This window comes from Mauremys mutica, chromosome 23 (assembly GCF_020497125.1).
Source record: "Mauremys mutica isolate MM-2020 ecotype Southern chromosome 23, ASM2049712v1, whole genome shotgun sequence".
In the NCBI taxonomy this organism is placed as follows: domain Eukaryota; kingdom Metazoa; phylum Chordata; order Testudines; family Geoemydidae; genus Mauremys; species Mauremys mutica.
This window is the reverse complement of record NC_059094.1, coordinates 16,052,208-16,079,845: the sequence shown is the minus strand read 5'-3', so window position 1 is coordinate 16,079,845 and position 27,638 is coordinate 16,052,208. Positions and strand designations below refer to the sequence as shown.

Sequence of the window (27,638 nt, the reverse complement as noted above, 5' to 3'; positions counted from 1 at the left end):
GTGCTGAGTGTTATGTACCACTGATGTGCCTGTGCTAACCACAGGTCCCGCTGCACCATGCAGCTGGCTGCTCTATCTGCAGGCCCAGCGCATGTTCTTCAATCTGTACCATGCGCTCGATTCCTGTGGGCACAGGAGGGAGCCCAGCAGGCAGCCGCCGGTGCATCTGTGCTCTCCCTGCTCCGGCCCGTTTCACAAGACAGCGTTATCCAGGCATGAGGTGCATTGCAGCCTGTGTCAGTCACAGCTGGCAGGTACCGCTGTGCGGGCCAGAGGAGTGGGGCTGGGTGTGGGGCATGGAAGAGTGGAGTGGAGGGGGTGAGCGGTTGGAGCCGCATGGTTGGGAGAGGACAGGAGGTGTTTGGCATCCGAGAGTGGGAGACACTTTCCCCCCCCCACTAAAGATAGCTAAGATCAGCACCAACCAGAAAGGGTGAGGCTGAGTGTGCAGGCTCCTGCCTATGCACAGGTATGTGCTAAGCGTGTCCGTGCTGTGCGTGCATCCCGTGCCTTTTGGCGTGTGGTTGTGTTTAGCTCTTGCTGCCAGAGCCCGAGCCACGCCGGTTTAGTGCCAGGATGTCACTACCGTGCTGCCCCATCCTGGTTCTGGGGAGCTGTAATGCAGTGGGAACAGAACGCAGCAACTGGGAACAGAATGTACGAGTCAGAGCCTGTTAAGAGGGGAAGAAAGTGGGTCTGATGTAAGCTAGCCTGGTGAGATGGCAGGATGGATTTGTCACTTGATAACGGGGCATTTGCATTCCCGGGGAGATCGGAGGGGAGCCGGTCTGCCATCTGTAGCGCTTCTCGGGACCCTCAAAGTCATTCGCTGCGGTGGCTTTTTTCTTTGTTTGTTGTTGTTGGGGGTTTTTTGTGTGTGCAAATGTTGGGCTAGAAACAGAGGAATTAATGGTGGCAGCTGGTGCTGAAGGGTTGGTAGTTGTGTATTACACAGGTTTTGCTGTGCTCTGAAAGAAGAAAGGGAAGGAGAATCTTGCTTTCAGAGAGTAATGAGAGTGGTGCGCACACGCACGCACACACACGCTCGCATGCGCGCACACACACACACACACACAAGCCATCCAGGCCCTCCTTCTCCCCCCGCCCTCCCCACAAAAATAACTCCAGTGGAACAAGACTATCCACTAGCGCCCCTAGTACAGCGCTGCCAAGCAAGGTCCTGTCCTCGGGGCGCTACCCACCTGCCCGTCCCGATTCCCGTTAGTCCTTGAAGTCTAAACGTGCCCTTCCTCGTATGGAAGCTGGAGAACGAGCTCCCCGCTAGCTGGATCCTCCTCCTGCCACATCCCACGTGGGGGTCTGGAAGCCTTCAAACGAGACTCTGATCTGCTGGAAGAGGGACTGCGTTCTCTCTCTGTCTTTGCTCATCTGCGCCACTTCCATGCCTGTGCAATAGCTTCTGTTTCCCCGCCAGGCCTTGCTGGGAAGGATTAGCGCCAGGGGACTCCTGCCGAATGAGCTCGCAAGGGGCGGGGGGGGGGGGGCAGAGTGTAGTGATCCACAATGAAACTCTCCGGGACACCTGGACCTGTGCACATGCAGCAAGGTTCCCACCGCACCTGCCCCAGCGACGGCTAATGGTCTGTGGCTGTGTCAGTTGCAGCTAGGACCCGGGGCTGTGACCTTTACCATGAGATGTGTTATTGCGTCACAGTCTTGGCATCGAGACCGCGGTGTGGATTCAGGGAAAGGATTACACGCCCTGCCTCAGAAACCAGCTCTGTGCTGCTACCGGGTTTTTTTCTTGTTGGCCGTCTTGTCTTCTAGATTGCACGTTCTTCGGGGCAGGGACCGACTACCCTAGGAGCATACAGCTCCTAGCCCCAACCCTGACTGCGTCCGTAGGGCGCTGCCAGAGTACAAAGAACTAATAACTAGCAAACCTGGCAAGATGCCACTTTTCTTCTCAAAGGGGGCTGGGGGAGGCAGTGGGGCTGATGTCGAAGGCAGGGGATGCTCTTGTAGCATGGGGCAGATCATGTCTCCAAAGCCCTGAGTTATGATGAATCCTGTTGATTAAGGTAGTGCCTCTGGGCCAGCCAGGAGCGGGGCCCCCCCGTGCTAGGGGCTGCACGAGCACAGCGCAGTCGGCAGTCCCTGCCCTGAATAGCTTGCAGTCTGAATCTGGACAATCCCATCCCTCTTCAGACATTGTTAGAGCAGGCCAGAAAGCTGTGAGCAGGGTCGGGGGAGCTCAGTGTGTCTCTTTCTGCCCCTTTCTTCACCCCCCAACATAAACTCCGGTCTCTGCTTTGGTGGACTTCTTTCTATAAATACCGTCGCTGCTTGGCGATCGATACAGGAAGTTGATACGGCTTCACCCCAATGCTGCAGCTCTCCACGCTTCGGAGAGCTCTCTTGGGACTGTTTCTCTGAGTGCTCTCGCAGGCCTGCCTAATCTACGTGGCCCTCAAAGGGGAAACCTTATCATGGAACTTAGAGAAACTCTAAAAGTTGTTCTGTGTCCCCCAGCTATTTAAAATCCTGCAGGCTGAGAGCAGTGGGCTAAATCGGATCTCCACCCTCTGCTTAGGGGCTATGCACAGATTGCACACGGGTCTGGAGGTGCCCTGGACAGGTGCAGAGGTGCTGGGCGGTCTGGTTGCTCTCCCCATCTGCCCCAGCACTGCGACACGGTGCACAGCTGTATCTAAGATCACAACAGCTTGATTGAGTTTGCTGATGGGCTGGGATCTTAAGCATCAGAGCCTTCATTGGTGGGTGGATTTGGACGTGGTTTGTGTGTTCAGGACGTTGATGCCAGTAACTTAAAGGGTGCGATCAATTTAAGCTCTGTCTACCATGGTAGTGACCCTGTCAAATCTCCAGGAAGTTACTCTCCAGTGGGAGAGCTGAGGACAGACGCTCGGCTTGTGACATAACCCCCGGCGCTGTCATGGTGGAGGACTGTGGAAACTGAGTATTAAATGGAACTATACACTGTGGAATGAAATGCTCCCCTCTGTTAAAACCAGGTTAAGATCCCAAATCCAGGTCTCAGATATGAGTCTCTCTCCATGAGGATCTGGGCTGTAGTCTCTGTAAATTGGGACGAAATTCCTTCTCTTGCCCTCTTAGGTCAGAGTCCCTCTGGAACAAGAACTGTGTCTTGTTAGATGTATGTACAGCACCTAACACCGTGGGGCCCCAGTCTTTGTTGAGGCTGTTTATATGTACTGAGGTCGCACCTAAGAGCCCCAGTGTCGACTAGGGCCCCACCGTGCTCGGCGCTGTACGACCACAGAACAAAAAGAGCCCCAGAGAGCTTACGATCTGAACGCTCCATTGCAGCCCTTAGTTGCTACCATAATAGAAATAAGAACCGGACTCCAAACGTATTTTGGGGGTGGGGAAAAACCGCCTGTAACTTTTCCGTTCCCACAACATCTCTCAGCAGCAGCTGCCACTGCGCTTCCTGGGCCAGAAATGGCAAAATTACCTGCAACTGCCTGGCATTCCCTGGCCATGAGCAGCCGGAGGCAGGGAGCTGGTGATGCTTCTGTTTTCCTGCAAGCTTTCCAGTCCTGCGTTTTGCAAACTCCAGTAGTTTGGATAAGTTGCAGGTAGCAGCCTCCACCCCGACACACACACACACACACACACACACACACACCCTCTCTCTCTCAGATCCCCTTTTGCAGTTGACTAGTCACTTTCCATATTGCTGCTCTGAAAGACCCGGGTTCCTACTAGCTTATATTAATGGTTATGAAACTGCCGGGCACTGAAAACTTGGCTCAGCAGAATTTGCTTTCCTAGAGGAGCGTTTCATTAGAGGAACAATTTGACCAGGAGCAAATTACAGAAGATTGAACCAATAACAAAACCAAACCCCTTAAATTTATAATTCTTCCCCGTCACCCCGCTCAGCTGCAGTCCGCGGACCTGTTCACTTTGTTTCCCTTGTTAGTCTTGATTTGATGCATTTTACCTCCAGCCCTTCTTGTTAAAATCTCACCTGTGTGCCTGGAGTTCAGGCCGCGATCAGAAGGAGAAGGCAAATGGGAACCTACTAGGGATTGTTTGTGCATCTCGTACGCTGCTTAACGAAAGCCTGGCGCCCCAGAGAGCTGCTGCATTTGTGGAGCTCCGTCCTGTCTCCTTGCTTCTGTACCTAGGAAGGGTTTTGAAAGTAATTCAGCTTCAACAAAGAAGATCAAGAATATGCGACAGAGCATTTCTCTCTCCCTTAGCTGGAGATGCTGGGCAAGTCCAGTCTCGTGGTCGCCGCCAAGTCATGAGTCCAGGTGCTAATCCTGCTTCTGACACTGCCTTCCTTTGTGGCCTTGGGAATGTCACATAGCAGCTTTGTGCCTCAGATTCCCCATCTATATTATGGGGGTAATATTGGCCTGAAGGGGAATTAGCTGGATTCACCCTTGCTGGTGCAGGGCACTTTTCACACATGCCCCCAGCCCGGTGTGGGATTCACCCCTGGGTCTGGGGGAAGGCAGGGGTGGCCTATCCTGGAGCTTTACTCTACAGCCAGGGCGCCACAAGATGAGGCCACCTGGGAGATGCTCTGAATCAGAGGCTTTGGCCACATATCTCCTCACTGATCAGCCCCATCCACTGTGCAGCTGCTGAGGTTGCAAACACCTTGTCCTACTACTGCCCCAATCCCCAGGTGGACTTTCCATCCCTGGGGGGGCTCCACTTCTGTGTCCCCCGTCGCAGACGCTGCCAGGACCGGGGGATGAATCAAGGCCTGCGTCTGCCCAGCGCTTTGAAGATGAAGCCAGCTAGCAACGAGCGAAAGGTTCTTCTTAACTTTGCTGATTTGAAATTTTGCCTCTGCACCTCCTTGCACTGACACGAAGAACCATTTCCCCTATAGGCATTGCCCAGAGCCAGCCCTGAACACCCCCCCATGTCGGTGGGAGCGTTGCCTGTGCACGGGCCATGCAGCTGGGCCAAGGAGCTGCTGATTCTCTTGAGGCTTGGTCTAGCCGGGATGTTACTGCCTGGCAAGCCAGGGTGTGAATCTACCGGGCCAGCAGGCTTCACGGTGACGATCGTGTGTCTCTTGCAGGTACAAATGTCCCTCTTTGGACCCTGGAACTGCTCGGGCAGCCTAGGTGAACATGGGGGATGAAACCAAGGCAGGCACCGATGTTAAGTGTTTCTGATCCCTCCTAGGAAACGCTGGCAGGGAACCAGGCTGCTGACAGCTGATATTTTCTGGTGGTTCTTTTTTATTATGATTCCCTTGCATCCTATTCCTACAGAGACTTGCACAGAGCAGCAGCCGATTTCCTCTGCCCCAGTGGCTCGCTTTCCCATGCAAGCCAGGCAGCAGGGGCTTAGCTGGGTGGGATGTGGATGGGGACCCTTGCCTGTGGCCCCTGGGCTGGTTGTGGTCCACGTGGCCTGGCTTGGGAGGTGGATGGGTGCAGCAGCCTTTTCTCCGAAGGCGAGTCGGGGAGGTTGCAGGGGAAAGAGAGCCCTGATGTGAACATTTGCAAAATCAAACCAGCAACCAGTCAAAGAAAATCAGACACAGACGGGGCAGGATGAGCCAACAGCTTTTGAGTTGCAATGTTTTGTCAGGCTGCTTTCTGAGGTTGGGATCTACTTGATTTCCCCCATGAATGAGCCCAAAGGGAAAGTCCCGTAGAAATCTCACAACTGCACCTGATTCTGAGTTGGAGCCGTGAATCTTTCAGCTGCACAAATTGGGCTCAGCGTCACCCCAGAGACTTAGTTTGTCTCAATCAGCTAGAGATGGGACAAAATGAGACCTAACCTCTCCGTGCAAACTGGGGGTGGCTTCAGCACCAGAGCTTGTGGGTGACCCGAATATCCCTGAGCTCTGGGCAGAAGTGAGTTCTGAACTGGGGCCACACTCTGGAGCTGAGGCTGGTGTCTGCTGATGAGCTTCCTTGCACTCTGGGTTTGTCTAGGATTTGAAGCAAACCCCCCAAAAGCAGGCCAGGTCCACATGGTCCCGGAGTTGCCTGGCTCTGCTGGTGACACAAACGGCCCTGGAGAGACTAGCCCACAGAGGGAGATCTTGTCCTGAGAGCCAGAACTGGACACTCAGGGCTCTGTGCCTACTTGGACGGGAGAGAGTCCCCGGCCTCGGCTCCCTGCTCTGCGCTGACCCTTCCATCCGCCCCAGTCAGAGAGAACCCCCAAGCCGGGGAGGACCCTGGTTTGGGCTGGAAGTTGCCAGTGGTGGGTTCTGTTCCCTGTTCTGCCGCTGATGTGCTGGATGGGAGTCAAGTCAAGTCCCTTCTCTGTGCATCAGTTTACTCCTGGGTAAAACAGGTGAGTACCTGCTTCCCTTGTGCGTGTGCGTGTGGCTGGCTTCATTAATAGCAGTCGCTTGCCGTGACACCCCGGATGAAAGGGGCTGCTGGGGACGGAGCGTCGCTACCAGCTGCGCCGGCAGGACGGGCTGGGGTGGGAAATCCCGGACTCTGATGGCAGGTGGAGAGGGCATGATGGGAGCAGACGCGCCCTCAAGCGTCCGTGTGTGCCACGGGATCCCCGCCAACATCCCGAGGAACCCAATGGCTGGAAGCTGCCGGCACGGTCAGCGGAAAGGCCTCAGAGGCACCTTGGGTGAGCCGCCAGCTGGGCAGTACGCAGGCAGTACGCCCCCAGCACGAGCAATAGGCCTGGCGAGGCTGCTGTGAAATGGGCAGAACGTGGCAAACAGCCAGTCAAGCCCCTTGGGAAACAGAGCGTTACCAAAGTGACCAAGCCAGCGTGCCCGGTGTAGTATCCGGCAGCCCTGTGTCCAGCGCCATGAGGGAGCTCAGAGGAGGGACCAGCCTTGGGGTTAACGCACTGGCCTGGGACTCACGAGATGGGGGCTCAATACACGGTTCTGCTATGGGCTTTCTGTGGGAGTCACTTAATCTCTCTGTGTCTCTATTTCCCCAGCTGGGAAATGGGGATAAAAGCACTTGTCTATTTAGATTGCAAGCTCTCGGCGGCAGGGCCCGTCTCTCGCTGCGTCTGCATCGTGTAGCGCCGTGCGGCCCCTTGCACAGCTGGACCAGTAAGGGTGTGTCTACACTTCCCACTGAGCCCAGGTCTACGGGATCCAGACTTGGTGGTTACAAGCCTGTGCTTGAGCGTCCACACTGCAGAGCGAAGCTGGGTTTACGGTTGCTGGACTCTGGTCTTGCAGCCCTGCTAATGAGTCCACACCACACAGCCCTTCTCACTCGGGTCTGCGGCTTGACCTGGGTCCACTCTGCAAAATGACCAGGCTTGGACCCTCGTCAGAGTGGGACCGAGGCTCCGATCCGGCCTCCCTCCCCAGCAGGAGCCTAAGACCTGGGTCCTGAGTGCTGGCTGACCTGAGTCAGACTGATTTGGGTGTGGTTGGAAGAGGCTTAGTGTGCAATGGAGACGGACCCAGAGATGCTGCCGTAACACTAATGAGAAGTCAGGCCCTGCTGTTTTTTAATGATGCCGGAGTACTTCACTTACTAGACAGGGAGGAATTGCACGTCAGTGTGCCCCCCCCCGGTGCACCGTCTGTGTGTTAGTCCCCCTATGGCTCCGCTAAATTGGCGCGGGACGTTGGCAAACAGATGGACTCCCCCTTCGCTCGCGGCTGCCGTTCCGTACTGAAGAAGCTCTCTTAAGCGAGCGAGCAGGGGATTAAACATGCATAAGCTCCGGCGTACCTCCGACCACCACTTAATGCACAGGCACAGCGGCTCCACTGAACCAGGCCAATGCTTTCCCCTGGGTAGCAATAGTGTGGTGTATTTAATGGGACCGGCGCACGCCCATTCAGTGTCTTTATTCCCCAGTTTTCAAATCTGATTTTTCGGGGGAGGTGTGGGGAACAGAAGAGGGAGAAAGCAGAGGGTTTGCCAGCCACATTCCACCTAATTTAGCTCACTAACTCTCATGGACAAACTCACTCTTGGGGCACTGTCTTTTATACGGTGCCTGGCCAATAGCCCTGATGCTCTCAAAGCACAGCACATATGCAACAAATTCATCTCTGTAGTATCGGAGCGCTGGCTCCCGCCTGTTAATGTGTTAGCCTCACCGCACTCCTGTGCAGCAGTGCTATTATCCCTAGACAGAAGGGAAGCTGAGGCACAGAGCAACTACGTGACTGGCCCAAGGTCAGGCAGGAAGTCTGTGGCAGAGGAGGGACATGAACCCCAAGTCCTAGAGTTGCGACCTAACTGTTAGGCTGTCTTCCTCTTCATTAAGGCTCACTACCCCCTGTGAGCATTGTCCCTAAGAGGCTGAGGAGCAGAGAGCTTAAGGCCCCCTGGTTTGGGGTTACGCAGTGATTGGGTGCCCTCCCCCCACCCTGGAGCCTGATTTCCAGAGGTCATCGGGGGTTGCTCAGCGCCTGTGAAAGTGACACCCTAGAGTTGCAGACCTAAGACACCTCCCGCCGCCCCAAACCAGTGGCCGCTCTTGCAGATCCTGGTCCGACGATTTGGCTAGCTCAGACGAGACGTCCGTGGCCTCCCGCGGGCCGGAGCCCAGGCCTCCTGACTCCGCAAGAGCAGACCTTGAGGTTTTAAAAATCGCAGAGAGGCACTCATCTCCTCCCACAGGAAGTGCGTGCTCTCTGTCCCGGGGGCCGAGGGGAGCGAGCCATGAAATATTTAGAGTGTCCTTCCTCAGATTGAGTTTCAGCAGTCCCTCTCCGTGCATTACCGTCAGGGTGCGTGGGATGATGGATGGACTCTGCGGATTGTGCTGTGCCACTGAAGGGTACGGACGGGGAGGAGGATGGGGCGTGGACTGGACGGCCTAGGAGAAGCCAGGAGTCTCCCCAGGAGATGATTCGTATCCACAGGGACTCTGATGGCGAGCAGCGGTTCCCATGTGATGGCAGGGCGTGGCCAATACGCCCTCTCTAGTGTCAGAGGCTGCGCACGCAGCCTGTATCACAGAGCCCAGCACAGGCACTGCACTCACCTAGGTAGCCCCTGTGCGGCCTGCCCCGGCCCCACACCTTGGGTGGTCCCTTATAGCCGTGCCGGGAGAATGTGAAATGCCGCTAGGTCAGAACGCTGCACTTTGTACACGCACGAGAGGTGCCAGGCAGGGCCTCTAGCTTCTTGCTCTGTAAAGAGAGGGGATGTTGTTCCTGCTCACCAACTCCTGGGACTTAGGAGTGCTGAGCTCTGCCACTGATTTGCTCCAAAACCTTGATCAAGTCACTTAATCTTCCCGTGTTGTGGCATCCTCAGCTGTAAAATGTGAGGCTACTGAGCTGATCAGGAGGCAGCTGGGAGGCTGGCCTGATGTTTGTGAAGTACTCTGGTATCCTCAGGGGGGAAAGCCGCTGTGTGCAGTCAGGTTCTCCAGCGCTGGGAGGCCGCGGGAGTTGTAGAGGTGGCTCTTTGGAGAGGCAGTGGGTGAGCCAACTGGCTGCCGGTTTGGCGTTTCAGAGGCCAAAGGGAACGTTACTGGTTATTTACGGCCGTGCCTGCTGGGCTGGAAGCCCCTAACCCTGGATCCTTCTGCAGCTTCTTCCCGCCTCTCCCTGGCTCCTGCGGTTTTGTGAGAAGAACCTGGGAAGTGGCAGCTTGAGGCTGGCACCTGCGTCTCTTGCATCATCTGGCAGAGACCACGGGGGACTGTTTCCATCCTCTGGAGCTCAAGCGTGTCTCTCTGTAACATGCCACCTGGCATCCACCGGCCCAGGAGGGTGGGCATTGGGTCCTCCCCAGAGCCGCTCATTCCTGCAGGAGAAGGGGTGCACCCTCAAAGGGGCTGCTCCCACACTGCTTGCCCAGACACAGCTGGCTCCATCATCGGCTGGGCAGTTTTCCCAGGGCGAGGAGAGGCCCAAAGTGTATGTAAAAGGAGCACTCAGCCAAGCGTGTGCATGTGCCGGGGGTGGGTCCGTGACAGAGCACTGGGTGTTTGGGGAATGTACAGAAACCCTTGCCTGATACCAGACGCGTCCCGGAGAATCCAAACAGCTGGAGATGGTGTTTTGAAGAGGTTTTTAAGCCCCTGCCTTAGCGTGGGAGGGGCCGGACTAGACGGCCTCTCGCGGTCCCTTCCTGCCCTACACTTCTGGGATTTAGTGTGGGTCAGAGCCCGCCTACAGGGCCGCTCCGCTCCCAGGCGGTGGATTTGTCTTGCTGTGTGAGTGGCAGAGACCCGTCCCCGTGCCATCCCCCACATCCCAGGGGGTGGCCCCTCCATATGGGGGGGCAGGGCGGATAGGAGACGTGGCGGTTGCACTTCAAAGGGGCTTGTGCTGAGCCTTGTCTTTGTGGGTTTCACTCACGTTTTTAAAAAATAGGTTTTGTTTGTTTCATTTGGAGTCGGAATGAACCAAAGGTAAAACTTAGCCCCCAGCCTCCTTGGTTTAAGAAATCCAGTTTTCACCCAAACCCACAGATCAGGGCACCCGTCTCTCTCCAAACACCCCTCACTAAACTGGCCCCAAATTTCAGCTTGATTATAATCACGCCGCCAAATTGGGTGACTCTCCTGGATCCCTCTCTGGCACGTCGATTCTCTGGTAGTGGTCGCTGCGAGAACAGATGGACAGTTTCCCACTCCAAGCCTCCCTGAGCCAGGCTGCTGTCCTGTGACACTGTCCTGGCAGGTCAGTGGCCTTGAGAAAGGGCTGGGCTGACGGGGACCCTAGTGGTGGGGATGCTGGTGAAAGGGAGAGAACTTTCCAGCTCTGCTTTCCAGCCCCAGGGGGCTGCTGGGAGAGACGTATGCAGAGTGGGGAGGTGATTTGGGATCGGATCGTTGTCATTGGGAGTGTCTCTGAAAGCCTCTCATGCCCAATACCCGTCTTTCTCGCTCAGTAAGTCTGCCAGGAAAGGCTCCCATTACAGCCGGCCGGTGTCCCATCAATCCTCTGCCTATCAAATGGTGCAATATTCCCTCTCTCAGGCATCCGGTCTCACAGGAGCCTTTTACCGTTGCTTTGTTTCCTAGCTGTCGGCCCCATAGCTCAGCTCTTCTCTCCAAGGGTCTGTGGCCAGGAGCAGCAGCCTCTCTGCCTGGGTAGAAATCTCATACGAGTACCTCGGTTTTGCATTTCTCTGGAGCCTTGTGCCCAAGCAGCTCAAATCTGCCCTTTGAGATGCTCGGGGGATCGGTTACAGTTTCTCAGAGTATGTCTGCACAGTGAGAAACCCTCCGAGTCTCAGAGCCCAGGCCAGCTGATTCGGCCTCACGCTACAGGGCTAAAAACAGACCTCGGAGATGTTCCGGATCGGACTGGAGCCTGGGCTCTGCGCCCCTCCCCGCTGCTCCGGGTTTCAGAGCTCGGTCAGAACATCTACGCAGCTGTTTTTAGCCCCAGCACATCAGCCTGAGTCAGTTGACCTGGGCTCCGAGCCTTGCTGCCCCGGGTGGTTTTTGCTGTGTCGACGTACCTTCAGTAACCTTCTCTAATTTACTTCCTTCTCTGTGCCTCACTCACCCCATCTATGAAGTGGAGAGAAGTGTACTGACCCACATTCGAGAGACAGAGCTGCAGCCACCTCTGGGGTGGAAGTTGACAGCAGTTTAACAGCCACAAAACACTACCCAACAAATCCGGCCTGGAAGTGAAGAGGAGCAACTTATCCATTTGACAGTTCAGGGGGATTTTAGGAAGGCAGAATATCATGATCTGCTTGTATTTTGGCCTCAATTAACCCTCACCCCCACCCCTCAGCCCCCCTTAGGATCTTGGAGTGAAAAGTATTATGAGGAAGGAACAACAACAAAAAAAGGCCAATACTGCAGTTTCCCAGACCTGACGCATCGCCACCAATGCGTAAAATTAAGTGACTAAGCCACAAAGTGAAACTGTGGATTGATTCCCCCACCCCGCCTGCCCGCCCCCTTCTGCCACTGGATTCCACTCTCCACGCCCAGCCTTTGCTAAGCTCCAGTGCAGGTAGCTGCCTCTCGCCTGAAACCCCCCAGGGCTCAGCCCCCCACCCCGTGAGCAACAGGTGCCCCAGGCATTGCTCTTGCAGGACGAAGAGAACACTGCAGTTTACAACGGCTGCGGGGGGGAAGAGATCTCCCATTTGATTCTTCCCTACCGTTCCCAGCAGAGGCTTGGCGCTTAGGCACACTTAGAGTTATATTTTAGTGCTAAGCCGAGATCCCCTGGGACTGAGTGCAAGGAAAATGGCTGAGTCAGCACAAGGACTCTGCTTTCTCTCGCTTCCTGTTCTTCTGTAATTGGGTCCCTCTGTGTTGAGGCCTGGATTGTTCAGAGGGCGGCTGGACCCCGAGGGCAGCCTTTTGCCTCTGGGTCACCAGTTCAAATCCAGCCCAGCTTGGCAGTGAGACCAGGCTGCATCTAATGGGAGCTCGCTGGCTCTCAGACCCGCCGGATCGTAGCCTTCCGTGCCGGAACCATTCCGAGGTGCACCCTTTCCCTGCACCAGTTACACCATCTCAGCCTTGTTCTCCGTTCTCACGCTCGCCAACCTCGCAGAAACTGCAGCCTTTGAATGCAGCTGCTTCGCGGCTCGTTCTACGCCCGAATCCTCCATCCCGACGGTGCCGGCGTTTTAGCAGCGTTCTTGTGCCCATTCCCTAGGACAGAGGGAACGTTCGGTCTCTGCTCCGTCCTTTCCCCGTGCGCAGGCTTGGGGTGGGAGAGATTTAACAGGGGGCGCCGGGGGGGGGGCAGGTTAGGGTTTGAGACACAGCAGCAGAGCTACGTGGGGACAGAGGCTGTTGTGGCTTCGAATGAAGGTGTGTTAGCAGGACTGGAACGGCAGAAGGTCAAGACTGATGTGTGTGGGTAGAATTTTGGGTCTGTAGTTTGCCAAGCATGTTCCTGCTCTGTGGAATATCCCCCCAATGAAGAGGAAAGGGCGGCGAGAAATGGCCACGCTCCGGGCTCCTTTCTGCTCCACCAAACCCTGCTTCTAAGCGGTATTCAGATCCGAGCACTAACCCCGGTGCTTTCCCTCTCAAGGCGCCCTGGCGTAGGTTGCCTGGCGGAGCACGAGGCCTGCTTACGCTCACCCTATTTTTATGTATTTTGCTTGGCAGGTTTGGGCTGGCTTGGAAGGAGAGCGGGGCTCTCGCCGCACTGAGCGATGCAGCTGTCTCTGCGTGTCAGGCTCGGGTCCTTTGTTTCTGGGAAGGAGCCTGATTCTTACGGTGCCAGGGGCTTCTCTCCCGGGCAATCCAGGGAGCTGCTAGCAGCCCCATCTCTGCTGCTGCACTCCCGCTGCTGGGGCTTGCTCTGCCTGGAAAGCACCTGCCTCTATGCAGAGCTATTGAAATAAAGGCTGGCGAAAGCAGGTCGGGGAAGAGAGCGAGCAGGTTACTGCGAGAGACACCTGTGCTCCTCCGCAGCTCACAGGGTGGCCTCCCCCACTCTCCCGTTCTGCCTCGTGCATTGGAAGCGGGAGCAAAGTCTGCTCCTCCTAGGGGTTGGGAAGTAGAACCGGGTGATGAACGTTTCCTCCCTTGGCATTAGCTAGAGCAGCGATGTCCCCAGCTCCTTGCAGATCCGGCCAGCTGTGCGCGGAGCCTTGCCGGGGAACGTCTCCTCCACCTTGCTGCCGGCCATTGACCTCTCCCCCCTCCTTCCCCCGCCCAGCTCTCAGCGAGTGGAGATGGGAGTCACGAGTAAAGGGGCTGAGCACCATGGCAGTGAGTCCTGGACTCCTGTCAGGATCCATCCAGGCACCCCTCCCCCACGGTAGGATGGTTGCCAAGGTCTCATCCTGTCTAATCTGAAATGTCCCAAGCGACGGGGCTTTCCCTGCTTCCTTGGCGCCACCGTCTCAGGAATGATGGGCTGAGCCTGGGGCTGGACCGCTCAGCCCTCCAGCCGGTTAATGGGCCCAGCTGGGCCAGGGCCGCCCAGAGGAGTCAGGGGGCCTGGGGCAAAGCGGGGGAGCTGTGGCGCTTGTACTCACCCGGCGGGGGTCTGGGTCTTCGGCGGCGGGGGGGGGGGAAGGGCCTTCAGTTGCTCCACGTCTTCGACAGCACCGAAGGGACCCACGCCGCCGAAGACCCGGAGCGACTGAAGGGCCCCCCACTGCCCAAATGCTGCCGAAGACCCGGACCCCCACCGGGCCAGGGCTTGCGGGGCCCCTGTGGGGCCTGGGGCAAATTGCCCACTTGCCCCCCCCTCTGGGCGGCCCTGAGCTGGGCTGCTGCAGCGTCTCCTGAGTGCAGCTCACTGGCCGCTCGGGGCTTTTGCCCACAGCTGCGCACTCTCCTGTGCCTGCCTAGTTCCTCTCCCGCGCTGATCCCTGGCCTGGCTTCTGGCTCTAGCTCTGACCCTTGGCTGGTCTCCCAGTTCCTGGCTCTGACTCCCCGCTCCTGGTTCTAACTACCAGAGCAGACTGGCCACCTCCCAGTCCCTGACAACGGTTCTGTATCTTAGTGCATCTCCCAGCGGAGAAGCTTTCCCTGGCGTTGCTCCTAAGTGTTCGCTGCTTTGGTTTCATCTTTGATGCCTGCGTCCTTGGGTGTTGTGAGCGTTAGAAATACTTTGGATCCACTCCTAGTTACTGGTATGTGCTACTCTTTCATCATAGTAGCAGCTGGAGGCCTCAACCTAAATCAAGGCCTCGTTGTGCTAGGGGCTGTATAAACCCATAGTGAGAGACGGTCCTTGCCCTGAAGAGGTTGCAGTCTAAGGAGACGACAGTGCGGGTGGTGGCATGGCAGTAAAGCTATTTTAAGTCGGTGTGTTGGAAAGTTACAGGAGGTCTAGCAACCGCCAGCTAGGAATTCTGCTAAACAGCCAGCGAAAAGACCAGCTTCTGATCTCTGTTACGTAGTGGTAAATCCATCGAAGTCGGTGGAGTTAATCCAGGTTTACGCTCCTGGAACGGAGAGCAAAATGTAGCCCCAGAAGTTCTTGCTGATGCTGAGTTTTGAATGTATTAACTTACTTTGGTGTCTCTCTTGCTCTGTTTGGTCCCATCCCGCCTGTATCTATTTGGACATCAGGATGGACCCTGACCAGCTTACTTGACTTTAAACATGACTGCCCATGCCTGGACTGAACGCTAAGCCATGTTTAATGTCCTGTAAGCAACCATGACTCCCTCTGGGCCATGTTCCAACATGATGTCACTCTGCAGCCTGGACAAGCCCTGCAAAGTAGCAAGGATTCTGAGATGCTTCTGGGTGTCTTTTGCAATAGCTTCTATTCAAACCTTACTGAGAGGTGCGCAATCCTCGATCTCGAGGCTCTAAGCCTTTCCAGGCCCGGAGAGAGGTCTAGGGAGGGTGGGAATGGAAAGACCCCTCTACATCCTTTCCTAGGTGAGTGCTAATGCGATTAGTATGCACCTTGCCTGGTGTACTGGAGCTTTTAGCAATTGTGTAGGTGTATATAGCTATGAGTGAACTGGCGATGGGCCAGGGCGTCTGGACTCCTGGGTTCTACGAGGGCCTCTGCCACTGGCTTGCTGTTTGACCGTGGGAAGATGGTTTTGTGTTTTCGCTCTCCTCTTTCTTTAAAATAGAGGATAAGGATACTGGCTTTCCTTTGGAGAATGTTTTGAGCTCCACGGCTGGAAAGATTTACGGATATCTCAAGCACTGTTGGGTGCAGTGGGCCAGATTCCGTGTGTCCACAATAATGCTGCGGACGCCGCTGGAGTCGGGCCAGGTTTGCCTGGGGAAGCTAGGAGTGGAATTTATCTCCAAGCGATTCCATTCCTCAGCAGGCCATACAGTGAGCCTGCAAGCGCAGCATCCGTCAGAGCCCCTGCTTTGCATATCTCGCTGCCTGCGAAGCAGGGCTGGGTTTGTTTGGCGATATTAGCAGATGAGACGATAAAATAAACACAAGAACGGGCTCCGTGCCACTGCAGGTGGAAGGAAGCAACAGCTGCCCTGGGGCTGGAGGAGGGAGAACAGAGGGCTGAGCCCCAGTTTCATTCGATGGCTAATTCTCCCTGTAACCAGGGGCCATGATCCTGAGCCTCAAGCCGTGCATTGAGGGCTTGATCCTGCGAAGCGAGGAACGCTCTGGCCCTGATCCTGCAAAGAATGCCGGTAGCTCCAGTGACCGTGACTGACCCTCTCTGTGCTGTGAGCGCAGCTGCACTGATCTCAGCAGCTCCGCCGTCTGGGGAAGCAGGTAGCAGGTTTGACATGGGTGAACTGAATTGGCATGAACTCAAAGCAAAACTCACTCCATCCTCGGGACTCTTGCATCCAAACTGCAGTGCAGCCCGAACCTCACAAGCCCCATAAACTGGTCGGTGCAGCACTTATTTAACAGCTCCTGGAGCGGCGGGACGTGAGGTTCCCAGGTCGGAGCAAACCCCAGAACCAGGACTGTTTGGTGAGGCTGAAGAGCAGCTTAGAGGGAGAGTAAAAGGAGAGAGATGTGATTGCCCTCGGCTTTGATTCAGAGCTGGGCACGGAGGGCTGAGCTGGGGTGTCTCCCAGCTCCCAGCGCGGTGCATGCTGGGAGTTCGGTATCGGGTTTCCGCAGGTGTGAGGTTGTTATTTTTAACCAGTGCTTGTGGCTAAGGTGGGGCAGCCTCCCGCCGCGGGCTGGCTGAAGTAGCGAGGGCTTCTCACTGCTCCTTGGCATTGCACTTAGCCGGCAGGCCCGTCTGTGCACGCCGGGCCCTTCTGGGCTCTATTACTCAGCTGGGAAGAGGTTTCTCTCTCTGCTCAGCAACCGAAGAGCAACCCTCTCCCCTGTCCCTGGCAGCTTGGCACAGGGGTGCAATGCAGTGTGCACAGGGCTGTCCCTACCCCCACAGGCTGCAGAGTAGCAGCCAAGGCCCGGATCGGCAGTCCTACCCCTTTGTGTGCACGGGGCTGGTGGAGCCCGGTAGTCAGCGATATGCAGGCCCTGCCAGCCAAGCCTCCCTCTGCACCCTGCCTCTTGTGGAACCCAGGGGTCACTGAAATCTCCTCCTCTCATGAGCCCCCTCCCCTGCTGCTGTCGCAAGCCCATCGGGGATGGTACATAATTTCCTTCTCAACAGAAGTGAATCTGTTGGTCTCCTAACACCACCAGGATTTGAACCCAAATCGCCGGAGGCAGAAATCCAGCATGTCCCCTGAGTTCAGATATTGCAGTGCCAAGGTAACACACTAAGTGTCACATCCTCCAGCTCTGGTGGCAGGTCCACATGGGATAACAGCCTACTACTGCTGTCAGCTACCGGCGTTGCTCGGTTAGCTCAGACGGGCGAAGTTTTCTGAAGGCCCAGCGTGAGGAGGCGTGTTAACGGGAGCCCTCCCCAAGTGGCAGGGTGGCCTCCAGGTGCTGAGACCCCTGACTGCTGGTGGGTGCCGGTAGCAGGGAGCTTGGCGGCCTGGGAGAGCTTTGCCAGTGCAGGGACGAGGGCTGGAGTCTCTAACACAGAGCAGGATAAACACAGCAGCTGCCCTCGCCATGGTTACCGGGCCAAAACAATCTTGCTCCACAGGCGATTATTTATATCCCTCCGAGCAGATCGGCTGCCGTCTCCTGCTCTCCTAAAAGGGCGGCAGAGCTCGGGGCAGTGGATTTATAGGACATGCTGTTTATGTAAGAGCAGACAAGGCAGAGTGCTCATGGGAGCTGAATCCCCGTGCGGAAGGACTGGCAGCCCTAGGGGGCTGGACGCTGGGATCGGATGCCCTCTGTTCCTGTGCAACGGACCAGGAGTGCTTGGCACTCAGGTGGTTGGGACCTCAGTGGAAGGGCTGTTTCCCTGAAGCACAGCACTGCATTAGGATCGGTGCCGACTTTGGGAGGGGGGAGCCCCTGGAGTGAGAGACCTGCCCCCTGCAGCGCAGCTGGTGGGGTCAGCACTGACTTGACAGGGAGAGCGCCCCCTACTGTATCCCCAGGGACCTTCCAAAACAACTTCTCTCTGCCGTCGACAGCCTGGAGACGGGACTGTGGATGCAAGCAGCAGAGCTCCTGGGTCGCTCCGAGGCCGAGAACCGCGAGGCAGGGCTGGGGACCTGGAGGTGCCAGGACGGGTGGAGCCATGAGACAGGAGTGGCGTGTGACAGTGCAGGGCAGAGCTGAGCACGACCAGTTACCACTGGCTCAGCTGCCAGATCTATTAAGATCAAGTCCTGAGCTTGCTGGTAAAGCAGAAGGAAGCTGCTCTCAGCCAGGCAGAGTCTCTGCCGTGGGTCAGCGGGGGAGGCGCTGCGGGGTGATCTTAGGGCAGCTAGGAGGGGAGGGAAAACAGGAAATTTCCGAAAGGGAGACCTGTCCCTCCGCTGACTTCTTACCCAGAGTGCGTGGCCTTGATTGGAAGCGGCCGCGTGGCCCCGGTGCCCCCGCTTCCTTCTTTGTGGCTTCTTACGTTGAGAAAAGTAATTTCAGGCCCCGTCTGTTTATTGGCTTCCCCTGGCTAGATCCTCCTGCGACTCCATCCCTGCTGCTGGGCACCAGGCCAGCCTCCGGCTCAGGCCCTTGGGAGCTAGAACGTGGTGAATTTGGTTTGGGGTTTTTCTCCCCGTGGGGCAGACATTTACTCCAGCAGCATGGAGGAGCTGGGGCAATGCAGCACAGGAGGCTCCCAAAGCGTGGGTGGGGGGCAGCACCCATGGGTTGGCGAGTGGGATGGGGTTCTGGGGAGGACGTTCCCAGTAGCTCTCACCGAAGTTATACTCAGAACTGCATCCGTCCGAGGTGAGAGGTGATTTTGTCCTGAATTTCCATCCGCATCGTGCCAGGCCCATGGTAGGTTAGCCCCTGTGACCATTACACCCTCACATCCCCGCCCCGCCTACACTGAGGCATCTTCTGCAGTGGGGCAGTGCCCCCCTGCTGTCAACAACCAGCAGCGACTGCTCGCCTCCAATCCGGCTTTGAAAGTGGGTCTGTGGCTAGGGCAGACGGGCCAGACCCCTGCGTTTACCCAGCTCTGGCCCGTGTCCTGGGCGGGGGCTGAAAGTGAGGTGGTCCCATCAGTGCTGGCAGTGAAACCGATCTCAGCAGCAGCGGCCGGAGGGGGCACCGCTGCGCCATGGCCAGCAATGCAGCCCTCTCCCAGCAGGCACGGTGGGGAGGGCGCTGGCGCGTTTCGCCGTGGCAGGCAGAGAAGGCCCATAGTGCCCTGGTGCCGCGGGCCGTGCCCTCTGCTCTGGGGAATTTGCCAGAGCTAGTGCTTGGTGGGCCGGGGCCAGGCGTCGCTCTCCCGATCCCGGCTTGCACGCTGTCTCTGGAAGAGCTTCTAGCAGAACTATTTGGTCCTCGCTGCAAGAGCATTCGGCCCCCTCCCAGCCCGCTCTAGGGGTAGGTGCACCTTGAGCCCGACTCTGTTCTTCTCCCCCACCCAGACCTCCCACCGCTTTGCTGATGCGCTTTGCTCCTGACCGGCAGCCCTGGTTTTCCACTCCTGGGGCCCGTCTCCCTGCCAGCCCCTCCCGTCCCAGCTGGGGCAGGGTGGTGAATGGCGCCTGGGATGAGAGTCAATTGGCTCCCTCACTCTGCTGGGGAGAGGGGCAGGTCGGAGGCCTGGGGGCATGGTGGGGCTAACACAAACCCACGGGCTCAGTGCTGGGGTCACTGGAGACAAGACAGGAGGGAGGAACCCAGAAAAACCAAGCGCTCCTGCAGAGCCTCTGCTGGCTGGGGAATCTCTCCTGCCACCACTGGCCAAACTCACCTGCCCTGCTGTGACCCTGCTAGCGGGGGGGGAGAACAGCTCTTCCTCTTCAGCCCAGCCTCACCCAGTGCTTCCTCGCAGCTGGCCAGCTTATGCCCTTCTGCCCCCCACCCGTCCAGCTCCTTTTCCCCTGCCTTCGCAGCTTTCAGCTCCCCGGCTCACCTGTTCCCATGCTGGCGCTTGTGCTTGGACTCCGCCCTTCGGCTGCCGACGCTGCCCATGCAGACAGGGAGCATCTGGCGACAGCTGCTCTAATGAGGATGAACGCCAGGAGAGTCGCAACTTCCCAGCTCGGGCCCCACCCGGCTGTTCCCCTCTTAATTGTTCATTTGGGGGGGAAATACCCCCTTTTGGGGAGGGGGAGCCGGTGGGGCCCCAGGCCTCTTATCGTGAGGGGGTTGGGCTCAGAAAGGGAATTCCAAGACACTTACATGGCTGTAGCATCATACTCTTTACTGCATTTCTCCTTCCAGCACCTCTGTGAGCATGGCAGTGCTGTACAGCCAGGGAAACTGAGGCACGGAGGCTAAGTAAGTCCGGTGGAGCAGGAGATTAGACTCAGGTCTCCCAACACCCAGGCGAGTTCCCTAGCCACTGGTCTCTGTCATGTGGGAGCTGCTAGGGTTCCCCGCACAGGTGGTCTCCCTGCAGCCCATCAGAGAGCAGACGAAGTTGCAGAAAGGTGAATGCCATGCAAGGCAGCCCCCTTTACAATCAAGAAAAGCCGCTGCTCCTGTGCAAGGTTGGTGTGAGTGGCTGATTCCGGGCTGGGAGGAAATTCCTCTTTCGGCTCAGAAGTGCTGAGGCCTGTGTCTGGCTAGTGCACGTGCAATGGCATCTTGTGCCTACTCTTTCTTGCACGCTCAGGGCCTGGGGTGCAGATATCTGCAAGTGCAATCGGCCCTGATGAGGTTATTGGCTTCATTTCTCCTCCCGCTCCCAATCTGTGTCTCTGCCTTAGGGTGCCACTCCCTGCTTTCTTCGCCCTCCTGGTGGAGACGGAGCACTTGTGAAAAAACAGAATTAACCCCAAAGGCCCCGGAGGTGCCTTGTCTTTGAGCTCCTGTGCTCGCCCTCTGACAGCTAGGAAGGCGAAAATCCTGCTCTGCCCAATGCACAGCAGGGCCGAGTCAGGGCGGGGGGATATTGTCCGGTTGGGGTCTCTGGATTTGTACATGTGCTTTTGCAGTGCAGGCGAGCTGGACTGGACAGCAGCAAGCAGAGGGGAGACTCAGGTGACACTTCAGCTGGCCTGGAGAGGGGGTGAGGCGGTTCTCAGTGTGGTCTGGGCTGGTGTCTCATCCCAATCGCCTCTCCCGTACCCCAGGTGTTGGGAGCTTTCTTCTGCGCTCCTCCGCCCCCATCAAGCCTGATCTCCACCCCGTTGCGGATGGGTCGCTCTGAGCCTCCCCCCGTTGCAAAGGCTCCTGCCCGGTGTCAGCTCAGTCATCGTGTGACCTGGTGTCAGTTTCGGGGAGCCCCGCAGCAGCTGAGTGACTCCTAGGAAAGCCCGGGCCCTGCTCTGGTGATGTGGCTTCCTCTGCCCCTCTCCCCCCAGCAGTCAGCTCACAGCTGTCCTCAGTCAGGGGAGCGACTCCTGATCCTCAGCCCACCCTGCTGTTCCAGCCCTGGCCTCCCCCAGCTCCTCTGGTGTCCCTCAGACCTGTCCTGCAGCCTCCCCCCCACCCAACGCCGTGCTCCTGTCCTGCAGCTCAGCCTGGGTGCAACATGCTCAGTCTCTGGGGGCAGGTGTCCCGCTGGGCCTGCCGGGCAGAACTGGAAAATCCCCCCTCCCTTCCCCCCAACAATCTCCCCTCGACACCTCCCTGATCTTTTCAGTTTGCATTTTCCTCACTGCAACGGGCCCCTTCCCAAAGCCGTTTCTCGAGCCGCCTGACTCTCCCTAAGCAGCTTAGACGCTCCGGGAACGCAGGCCTGGGCACTGGCCAGGCTTCGGATGTTAAGCCCTAGCGGGTGACCCGCTTTGGGGAGAGTTTTCCCAGTGCTGCCCCTTCCCGCTCCTGTCGGCCCCTTCTGGGCCTCTCCTCCCCCGCTCCCGGACGCTGATCCCACTTTGGATCACAGGGCCGGTGTGGGGGCCGGCTGAGCGAGTCAGGGTGGGGTGAGGTGGGGAACAGTCTGCCCCAAAGGGGACAATGAGTTTGGACAGGACCAGGGGACCCTCTGCCGGCAGCGGGAGCCAGCTGACTGGCTGAGGTGCTCCCTGTTCTCTGCACTGATGCTAGGTCAGCGCTGTCTTCGATCTTTCCTCCCCCCCCGGGACAGCTGCTGCGGCCAGTCCCTTTGGAGAGGGCCTGTGTCCCAGCTCGCGACAGGGAGCTAGCTCTGCCAGGCCCTGGCGCCAGCTGGGCCCGGCTTCCTCTTGGAAGTTGGCACCGTGAGTTTTGTCCTGTGTGCCCAGTGTATTCCCCAGGGATCGCCATGGCCAGGCGTCCCCGAGTCCCTCTCTCTCAAGGCAATTGGGTGGGTTAAATCCCCATTCCTGGGGCGTTCATGTTGCTGACCAAACACACCCGCCAGTTTTCAACAGCCTTTCCTATGTCTCTGGCCACTGATTCGAGGGTGCAAAGCTGAGCGTCGTTTAATTGTGGGCACAGCGGGGCGGCATTTTAGACTTCCCGGGGCCTGATGAGTCGAGGGGGGAGCTGGCTACATCCTAGACCTTCTGCTCCTTCCCTGCCAATCCAGAGAAGCCGATTCCAAGTTAGATGCCAGGGTGGGGCCCTGCTGAGAGACACAGAATTTGTTTTCTGTTCCCTTTTTAAATGTCTTCCCCCTTTCCCCACAATTCTCCTTCTGCTGTGGCCTCCTCCTTCCATCTCTCCTCCTCTTCCTGCTGCCCCCGCTTCCCTTCTTGGCTTGTTCTCCCATTGGTACACCCCCCACCCTCTCGCCTTTTCCTTCCTCTCCTCCTCTTCCTTGCTGCCATGAACATACCCAGGTGGCCTCCCCTGGAACCAGACTGACCGGGGAACACAGATGTCTGTAGAGAGGGTGATGGTCCATTCCAGCATCTTTGTGTCGCTTTGTTTCTCCGTTCTCAGTGCTCTGGAGTTGTTGCTCGTATAAACAATTCATGCGCCCTTAGTGCATGTATTAAACAATTACACTCCTGCAATCCGCCTTCAGGTGCTCCTTAGCCATGGTCCCTTTGTCTGCTTCCTGGGCACGAGGCCAACAGACTCATTTTGCAGGAGCCTAAGTGGCAACACAGAAGAACTTTTCCATTCCAATCTCGGCCTCCGCCAGCCAGTGCTGTAAGCATCCCAGCCGTCCTGGGAAAAGGGCCTGCGATGGCGAAAGCGCGTGGCTGGGAATTGAATGGGATTCCCTGGGCTGGGGTTGGAGGGGAAGACGATGCAGGAACATATTTGAGGAACAGAAAGTTTCCAGCCTGCCTGAGGCTGGCCTCCCGCGCCCCTGCCCTGCAGCAGCACCCCCGGCCAGGGTTCAAAGCACATCCGCGCTGGCTGGGTTAGTGCTCCTTGGCCTTACCCCGGGCAGCTGAACCGCCCTGTGCGCGGAGTGGGGCTGGGTGAACCCGAAAGAGGCAGGCGTGTTCACTTCCTACCGCGAAGTCTGAGGCCCTAACTCAGTATCCAGCTAGCCACATCCAGGCCTGAGTTGACCCTATAGAAACTCGGTTCTGTAGTCGTGAAACAGGGGAGGGGAGATACCATTTCCTGCCTTCACAATAAGCCCGACATTAGGGAACTTTCTGTGAGTCTGGAGGGGTTGGTCCTACCTGGCCATTGCAATGGCCTTGGGGATCGGTGCAGCCTGTGGCACGCAGTAGTTTAGTCTCCTGTGGGCTGAAATATTCTGGGGTCTAAAGGGCTCGGGGTGGGGGTAGCTGGGTGGTGGTAGCGGGCTGTGATCTGCAGGAGGTCGGACGCAATAATCTGATGGTCCCTCCTGGCCTTGAGCGCTTTGTCCCCAGCACGGGCTGCAACACCGCGGGCACAGTGTGAGACTTCTCCCCATGTCACAGTCACGGTCTCCCCGACCGACCCTGCGTCTGACCACCCGGGGTCAATCCCACCTCTCTGGCATCCTTGGCAGACGTCTGCAGGGACGGGGATTGTCCCCAACTTTGGGTTGCGATCAGAAAGTGAAAGCTCTCAAATCCCATCTCCTTAGGTTAATGAGAAGCTCGAAGCTTTGCAGGGAGCTGACCTCGCCGAGAAATTTCTGCATTCTCGTCTGCTTCATGCCTCATTACCCGTGTAATTGCTTGTGAAATTCTGATTGTATAATCTCCATTGCTGATGCATCGAGCAGAAAGGATCCAGCGTCGGCCTCTTAGACAAATCTTCTTTTGCCTTTTAAACTGATCATATATGGTAGGGAGGCATATTGTCCTGTCTCTCCACCCCCCCAGCCCCAGGCAATTTGGTGCCCTCCAAGTGCTGATTTTGGGCAACGGTCATGAGATTCCATGGTCTCGTGATGTGCTGGGGCAGGGTCATGTCATGCTGGGAATCTCTCTGTTGTGACTCAGGTGGTTGTCCTGACGGAGGAATGGTTAAGTTGGCAGCTTTCTATGGAAACTGCCCAGAGAGGATAATCAAGTAACCAGATGGGACTTGTGTGAGGGCTCTTAAAAAGGACATTCATTCTCCTGCTGCATTCCTAACTCGGCCTTTGCTACTAGGCTGCACGCACCACTGGGTAGGTGCTGGAGGGACGGTGCCAGAATCTGGGGAATTAGGGGCTTCCAGAGGCAAAGATCCTTCCTTCCTGCTCCCTCCGGCCTGCTTCCGGACTTGACTCCCACATGCTGAAAAAGTTAATTGCGTAAATGCTACATGGGAAGGAAGGGGTTTTGTTCATAATTCATAGGGAGAAAGACTGTCTGTGGCCCTTGGCCTTGCCATTTCTGGGAGGGTCTTGAAACCTTGTGTGTGTGTGTGTGTGTTGTGTTGTGTTTGCGCACATGTGTGTGCAGTGGAAAGCTTTAAGATCTCTCTGTTTGGGTCACAGTGTAACTAATGAGCTCCAGAGCCCAGGTATTTCAGTGCAAAGCTTCCAGGGACAAAGCCCGCAGCTGGATCTGTCTCTGCTGTTATCCCCTTGCTGGGACGTTTGGGTCCATATCTGAGGCTCCGATCTGTCTTGGTACAACACCCTGCAAGAAGCTCATTGCGGCCCAGGCGTGACCACACTCACTGCAAACCTGAGACACTAACTTTCTGGGCTGGGACCAGAGGCTGCGGATCAGGTTCTCGCTGCACCAGGCTGTGTGATGGTCACGTGACACTGCAGGCCAGGCCGAGACCCGGCACATCACTTAACCCACCCCAGAACTCTGATGATCTAGTGTGACCATCCCCCCACTTGGCACCATCCTGTGCCACTGCTCCATCGGTGACACGTTTGCACACCTGTTATTACTACCGCTATCTTCAACAGCACCCCGAGCCCCTGGAATGGGGGAGAGATGTTCTGTGCCGTAGGGACAAAGTGTGTCCCTAGTGAAAGGGTGAGGCTGGAGTGCCAGCCTTGTGTGTGTGTGTGTGTGTGTGTGTTAGCATCACGCTTGGCACCTTTGAAAGTCAAGCCCGGAGTCCTTGATTAGTTCAGCCTGTAATGATAGTTTAATGGAGGAGGCCAGGCAAGGGGGAGATTCTTGATAAGTGTGTGTGTAGAGATGTACCTGCTTTTAGCTCGTGCATTAATATTGCAGGCTGGGAAGAGACCCCAGGAGATAAAGTGTCATTCACAATCCCAGCGGCACCCCCTGGCTTAGCGTATGTTGACCTCACAAGGACTCACCCTCGCACCAGTGCGGGAGTGAAGTGCTCCCCAGTGGTTAGAGCAGGGGACTTGTGTGCTCAGACCGCCTGGGCTCCATTCCCAGTCCTGCCACATATGTGTGTGGTGACCTTGGGTGAGTGGCTTTCCAGCGCTGTGCCTCAGTTTCCCCTGTCAGTGAAAACGGGAGTGGTGCTACTGATACTGTGGGGCTTAACATTCCCAAGCACTGGCTGGGAAATGCCCAAGTGTGAGTAGCGTGATGTCCTCGGACCCCAGCCAACCCCCCAGCGCTGGGCTCTCTCAGCCCTCTAACGCCTGCAGAAGGAGCCTGATTCCTTACAGCTCCTTCCCTCATCCCCTGCTGGATCCTGGCCGCTGCCCTGTTTGCTTTGGTTTCTTCGCCGTCAGCAGCCAGGTGTCTCCGCTTTCAACGTGCAGCGATTGCAAGGAGGGGAATAGTCCCCCCTCCAGCCCCCATGTTTGTGTTTTAAACTTGTCCAGCTGTTTCCTTCTCTTTTTAGAGCTTCTTTGGCTGGTTTCAGCCGCCATGGGGCCAGGCTGGGTTTCATGTTCTGCTGACAGCCTGGGAAAGTGGGGATTCAAGGCGCTGCCGTTCTTCCTTTGACCTTTGCAGACGCTCAGCAGTTCTGCAAAAAAACCAAAACCCCAAACCCCCAGCAAGGCGGAGGAGGTGGGGTCGTCATCCTGGAACTGGGCAAGGTGGGGCTTATTTGCATTTAGGCACCAGTGAGAACCCCTAATGCAGGCTGGATTTACACCTGTGAAGATTTACACTGGTTTCAAAGCCAGGTAAGTTGCACCTGTACAAATCACACTGCGCTGTGCAAAGCATGTCCATGTTAGGGGGTTGCCCTGGGCGAGTCACCCCAGGGGCTCTCATCCCAGCCTGGATATGGCTTCAATAAAGAGGAGAGCTCAATGCACCCCTCCTTGTCGCTCAGGTCAATGCAGCTCCACTGAGGTTGGGTTTCTGGTGATTGGTGATTTTGCTGCAAGTCCAAAAGAGCCTGGGGAAAGGTTGATACTCGAATGCCGACGGGCCGGGCAGGAATTTCGGGAGGAGGGTTCTGCAAGGAAGGAGCTGTTCTCCTTGCTTCCACCTTCTCATGGGCAAAGCTCAGCCCCGCCTGGCTCGAGGAGACTACCCGTGCCCGCCTGCTGAAAACGGAGCGTAGCTGGAGGGGCTCGGCTCCCAGGTACATTCCTCGCATTCCCAGCCGCCAGCCCCCACTTCCGGGGGTCTGCTCTTCCCCAGCGAGGTACAAACCACCACCTACCACCTTCTGGCCAGGCAGAAGTGAGCATCTGGCCAAAAACCCAAGGTGTTGTAGCCGGCCGGGGGACCTGCCCGCCGTTGGCATCCGTGCCGCTGAGGCAGCGACGCCGGGCGCCCTAAAGGAAAAGATCCCCCTTGTTTTTCCTAGAGCCGAGCTTGCTGAAGAAAACGCCTGGGTTTGGTTTCAGGCCCCAGAGACTCGTTACAGCTGATTCGGCTTTAATGCCCCAAGTCAGCAGCAAAAGGAGACGAGAAATGCTACAGAGACTCAATGTCAGTGAGGGAGCAGCCCGCCCTCCCCCTGCCCTCCCCGCAGAGGGGCTGAGACCCAATCCCCCCGGCGCTATCTTTAGCAGACTGACTGATTCGTCCTGGCGGAGTTTTATTTTGTCGGGGAAGCTGGTTTTGGAGCCGTTTCAGCCGAAGGTGGGGAAGGAGCCTGTGTAGGTTGGGGGCCCCCTAAATGACCCACAGGGCGAGTGCCGAGCCCCATGTGCCGTGCCGAGAGTGGCTGGTTTCCATTACTCTTATGATGAATTTGTTGTTTAGCTTGCGGTAGCATCCAGACACCCCGACGGTGCAGAAGACCCTCCCGTGCTTGGAGCTGCACGTCCTACGGGAAGGGCTGCTCCCTGCCCCAGAGAGCTCGCGGTTTGCAGCGTTACATCATTTCCATTCCCAGGCTGCCCCTGGAGCCGCCGCTGGGTTTGGTGTTCCAGGGGGAGGCACGGCACCGGGTGGAGAGTGGCGCCGGGATCCCAGAGGAGCTCATGGAAGAACCAGTGTGGCCCTGTTTTGGGGACTATGGGACTCAGCTCCTCATGGGGACAACGGGGCCAGCATGAGAAAACGACACCCATTGTGCCAATGGATGGGGAGGGAGGTCATTGCCCTCCCATGTCCCTTCCACGGGGCTTCGCTCCATGAGTGGTCAGCTGCACGCAGGGCCTGGGTCTACACACTTGCTGGGACACCAAGTGAGTTCTCAGCAGGGCTTTATGTTT

General features: G+C 57.1%; 1 protein-coding gene across 1 annotated transcript in view; it reads left to right on the top strand.

The window, feature by feature from the left end:
* KCNQ4 (potassium voltage-gated channel subfamily Q member 4) overlaps positions 1-27,638 on the top strand; it is a 76,441-nt gene that overhangs the window by 7,039 nt on the left and 41,764 nt on the right. The gene's annotated exons all lie outside the window — the stretch shown is intronic.